Consider the following 6,000-nt stretch of genomic DNA (forward strand, 5'->3'; position numbering starts at 1 on the left):
TGTGACCTTTCACCTCCCTTTTCTCCTAATTTCCATTATTTTCATAAATGAATGTGCCAAAATGCCATTTTACCTTTCCAAATAGTTTGTCATTGCCTTTGCTATTCCTTAGCCATTAATCGATCACCAGTGATACCCATCACTATGTTTTTTCCCAACATTCAACTTGAAATATGTGTCACATCAATTGTGGTTATTATTTTGTCTTTATTAACTTTTATTACATGGAATTTCACTAGGGATGTTACATAACCCTTCTCCTTGGGGGAACACCATCCTCGATGTTCAATAACAACTACAACCAATAAGGTTGTTGTAAGAAAAACATATTTCCCATGGAGCTTTATAACTTAGCCCGTTGCATTATTTACAATGATCATCCTGCTAAGAAGCAAACCAACATGACAACATAACAAGTATAACATCATAACGACATGATACCCATGCCGCTTATTGGAGCTTTATAACATAGCTCATGGTGGTATTTACATCCATATACATATGTACATATACAAAATATCACCAAAACATATACCAAAACATTCGCTCAGTCAATGAATAAGGAAGGATACATACCCCGCATCTGATCTGCCATCTCCCATGTAGCTTCATAGGGTGATCCAAGATCTTTTGCTTCATAAAGAATTACATGTTAAATAGCATATTAACCAAGGAAACTTAAGAGCACATAAAACATGACGAAGATGTCATGAAACTCTGAAAAGGCGACAAAAGGAATTGATTATGAATTTTGTCCAATTTGGACTACGTATATGGGCCCTGCTCAACAAGGGGGAGGCCTGCATTCATTAAGTGGCATAAAAGAGAAGATGTACAAGAAACATTTACATAAAGGACCCTTATACCTCCAAGTTGGAATGTGGTCGGAAAATGGAGAGTCTAGCTGCAAAAACAGACAAAACCACTGAGTTCCTGGCAAAAAATCGTGTAGACATAACTATCCACATGTTCAATTCTGACAAAGTGACCTTCTGCACCTCTTAGAATCTTTTTGATACCCCCAAGATTCCGTGGGGCAAGGTTTCGGCCCCCTTCCGAGCTCAAGGTTCCACTTCTGCAATTAAAAAAATGATATTTCTTGAGAAATGCGCTAATCTCCCCCCAAACATCTACGCACTGAGGATTTAAGTACTAATTGATGGGCGGAGCCACCAAGTAAAGAGCCTATGTCTCATTGGTGGTGGAGATCACTAAGACGACAGAGATTAGGGGTTCCAAACCTTCGCCCTCCAACATTGGCGAATTGTTTTGTTTGAATGGAAAATGGTTGCAACGCTTGGCAGTTTATGCAACGGTTACTCCGGTTTGCAACATGACCGTTACATCATTATGCCGGTTTGGATATGGTGGCGGTTCCACTAATATTTGATGCCATATTTGAAGTTTGTTCCCGTGGTTTGTTTGATTGGTGGGCGGGTCCGCCCTCAACCATTTTGTGTTTTATATATGATGTGATGTGGATCCTTGTAGTGGTGGTGGGGGTGGTGGCCCGCCACCCATTTTTTTAATATTATTTTATTTTTATAGAAAACAACTTACTTGATTTTTGCCAATTTAGGATTTATTGGGAAAACTAACCAACCCACAAATTCGCTCGCTCTTGGGAGCTAAGTTTTCACACCTCGGTGTGAGTCAAATTGTAGAACTCTTAAACTTGGGCCACTGCCAACTTTGACTTGGTCTAACTTCCTCATACGAGCTCGGATTTGAGTGTCGTTTGGACCATTGGAATCAGGGCAATGAGCACTTTGTTTTGATGCTAAGTTTGTTGAAGTTTGTTCACTTTCAATTTTGAGCCTTTTCTCCATGCTACTTATGATTTGGAGATCCACCTGGATCATTCCTCCACATAGAGGAGCTTTTGGACCACCAAAAGCATTAACACATCCAGCACATTGCTTGTGTCCTTGCCAAACGACACTTTCAATCACCTGCACACATAATTGATACATCCTTTGCAATCATAGACAAACCATACATGACTCAAACAACCCTTCACTTTCTAAGAGTTTATAGCACACACTCTTTGGTCAATGATTACATAATAAAAACCAATACCTCAACTACTCATAAGAAAAGGCCACAAACATCATCATTGTGTTTTGAAGTGATGGAAAACACATCATCACTTTTACATTTACTTGCAACGCATGATTTACAAACTGTGGCCATAACAAGTTACTATCTAAAAAAACCATCTTTTACTTAATAAAGTAAATAGTTCATCTTCTTGTGGTGGATTTTCTTGTGGAATGTCTTCCATGGCTGGATCCTTCATGGGTGATTTTTGGTTCTGAAGTGTCTTACATGCAGGTTTTTGATGTTCATCCTTGTTGCAATGATTCTTCCTCTTCCAGACTTTCTGGATCATCTTGGAACACTTTCTCTCGATGTGCCTCTAATAAGTGTTCATGGATCCCTCACTATCACTGGAATGTGATGAGGTGCCCTCATCATTTGTCGTTGGTGGGTTGCTGGTTGTTTTGGAGCATTCCCCAACTTCCTCCCTCACATAACCAAGTCCCGCATGACGAGGAAATTCCTCTACTTTGATGGGGTTTATGTGCCCTGGCCATTAATTCTGAGGTCCTTCCCTTGATACCTCAGTTTCTTCAACAATTTGGATCCGAGACTTGTAGCTTTTCAAAAGCAATGAAATCATCATCAGGAAAGGTACATGAAACCGAAGAATAACTTTTTACCTCAAGGTGGTTATGCTGCATTTTTTCCAAGGCCTCGTCCTTAGCTTGCAACTAGAGTAGCAACCTTTGTTTCTCCCTCTCTGCTTCTTGTAGGAGTCTCCTTAACTCAACTATTTGCTTGAATTATTTGGTTGATCTCCTCAAGTTCCTAGAACCATGTTTCATTGGGTGTCCTTTTCATCTTTGGCACAATATCTATTGAAAATTTTGTTTCATCGCCGGAATCAGAACCTAAATCGACGAGTCCATCTGCTGCGATCCCAAGAGCTGCAATCTTCCTTTCGTCACCAAAGTCTGACCCCAAGTCAATTGGTCTAGCTCGTGCAAATCCTGCAGTTGTGACCTTATCATATTCCTCTGATTCAGACTCTTGATCTTGTTGCATGGTGGCAATTGTCTTTAGCTTCACTTTTCTATCATTCCTCTTAGGTCTCAGCTCAAGGTGTAGTTTCCAACAATTTTGTTCGTCATGTCCCTCTTTCTCACAACATGTACAAGAGGGTTTTGCCCCTCTTCTCTTGGTTGTTGTGGCTTTTTTTAGTTGGTCATTCTTTTCATGTGTACCTCTGATTTCAAGATGCACGACCTTCACACTAGCCTCATCGATAGTAGCAGGCTCAAACAATAATAATTAATGCCTTATGTAACTATGTAAAGAACCGATATACTTAGTTACAATATCTGGTGAATATAATAGAATGCTCAAATTAAATGCTTGTTTTCTAAATTCTTCAGTGAAGTTTTGCACACTTTTACCCTTGCCTTTCCTTAGGTTTTGTTATTCCATTAATGTTTTTTTTTAATCACAAAGAGTAAAACTGATTCTTCAATGCAAAAACAAAATTTGACCATGAGGAGAGAAGGTTACCTACATTTTTGCTTCCTTGCAATCTGCTCTCCCACCAAACGGGAGTGGTGCCACTCAATCGAAGAGATGTAAAATGGATATTTGCCTCGTCTTCCTTGATCTATTGAATCCGACAGTAGACCTCAATCTGTCTAATCCAATTGTTGAGCTTTTCTGCATTACATTCCCCAGCATACATAGGCAAGTCAAACTTTACATCTAGTTTAAGGAAAGGTTTCTTAGATGTATGTCTATGACGTCTGCGAGAATGATGAGAAGAAGAAGAGGAACTGTCACTAGAAGATGGAGAGGGAGGAGGCTCTTCTCCACCGCCTCCATGATTTACCAATCCATGGTCATCGACATATTTCTTCTCATGCTTCATTGCCTTCTCATACTTGAAAACAACTTGTCCACTTTCTCTGCCATGTTGTAGAATGCCTTGCGGTAATTCCTCTCTTCTTCCCAACGAGCTTCCTCATCTACCATGTTTCTTCTTTGTGGTGCACGTCCTGCTTCAGGATCAAAGGACTTAAGCTTTCCTTCACCTCTTTGAAGCTTGTTTCTGGTTAGCATATACTCATGCAATTCGCATCGACAAAGACCTACTCTGATACCAAACTTGATCCAAGATCTTTTGCTTGTAGATGCATAATTAATTAATGTTAAAGATCATATTAAACAAAGAAACTTAAGAGCACATAAAACATGAACAAAATGTCACGAAATCATGAAATGATGACACAAGGAATTGATTATGGAGTTCGTCCAATTTGGACTATGTCTCCGGGCCCTACTCAACAATGGGGAGGCCTTCATTCATTAAATGGCATAAAAGAGAAGAAGTACAAGCAACATTTACATAAAGGACCCTTATACCTCCAAGTTGGAAGATGGTAAAAAAAATGGAGAGTCTAGTTGTAGAAATAGACAGAACCACTAAGTTCCTGATGAAAAATCATGCAGAAATGACTATCCACATGTCCAATACTGACAAAATGACCTTCTGGACCTCTCAGAATCTTTCTGATACCCGCAAGATTCCCTAGGGCAAGGTTTCGACCCCCTGTTGGGCTCAGGGTTCCGCTCCTGCAATTAAGAGAATGTTATTTCTTGAGAAACACGTTGATCTACCCCCAACCATCTGCAGATTGAGGCTTTAAGTACTAATTGACGGGCGGAGCCACCAAGTAAAGAGCTTGTGGCTGATTGGTGGCAGAGATCACTGAGACGACAAAGGTTAGGGGTTCAAACCCCTCGACCTCCAACATTGGCGAATTTTTTTGTTTGAATGGAAAATGGTTGCGATGCTTGGCAGTTTAATCAATGGTTACTCCGGTTTGCAACGTGACCGTTACATCGTTCTACCAGTTTGGATATGGTGGTGGTTCCACCAATATTTGATTTCATATTTGAAGTCTGTTCCGTGGTTTGTTTGACTGGTGGGAAGGTCTGCCCCCAACCATTTTGTGTTTTATATATGATGTGATGTGGATCCTTGCGGTGGTGGCGGGGGTGGTAGCCTGCCACCCCTTTTTTTAATATTATTTTGTTTTTAAAAAACAACTTATTTGATTTTTTCCGATTTAGGGGTTATTGGGTAAACTAACTAACCCACAAATTCACCCATTGTCGGGAGCTAAGTTTTCACGCCCTTGTTTCGGTCAAATTGTAGAACACTTAAACTTGGCCCACTACCAACTTTGAGCACAACTTTGACTTTCTCTAACTTCCTCATACGAGCTGAGATTTGAGTGTCATTTGCACCATTGGAATCAAGGCGACGAGCACTTCGATTTGATGCTAAGTTTGTTGAAGTTTGGCCACTTTGAATTTTGAGCATTTTCTCTATGCCACTTGTAATTTGGAGATCCTCTTGGATAATTGGGCCCAAATTTCTTCCATTGCATTTTAACCTGCTCGATTGCTCGGTTCTAGAGCATGAGAATCTTTCTCTGCAAAATACACTATGATTCCGACTAGAATTCTCCTTCTAGCTCCACTTGCAATACAGACTAGTCAATCACATGATCAACATCTTTAACATACTTCTCAAGCAATGACACATGGAAAACATCACATACTTTCACTATCAGAAGTAGTGCAAGTCGATATGCTACTAGCCCAATCCTCTCAATAATCCTGAAAGGTCCATAAAACTAGGGTGCCAGCTTTTCACATGATCCAATATGTAAATAGCTCTTCTTTGGTTTGATGTGCAAGTACACTTGTTCCCCAACCTGGAACTCCTTGAACAACCTATTATGACTTGCATAGATCTTCTGCCTATCCTGTGTTGTTTTCAAATTCTTCTTGATTGCCTGCATTTCTCACTCCATGTCTAGTCCAATCAACACCCTAGTAACGGGATCCATCTAACTGATGAGAGTATTGCAACTCCACCCACACAATGCCTCAAACAGACTCATC

The sequence above is a fragment of the Pinus tabuliformis genome, chromosome 7 (assembly GCF_031772625.1).
Source record: "Pinus tabuliformis cultivar Carrire ecotype Pingquan chromosome 7, CPIR1, whole genome shotgun sequence".
NCBI classification, from domain to species: domain Eukaryota; kingdom Viridiplantae; phylum Streptophyta; class Pinopsida; order Pinales; family Pinaceae; genus Pinus; species Pinus tabuliformis.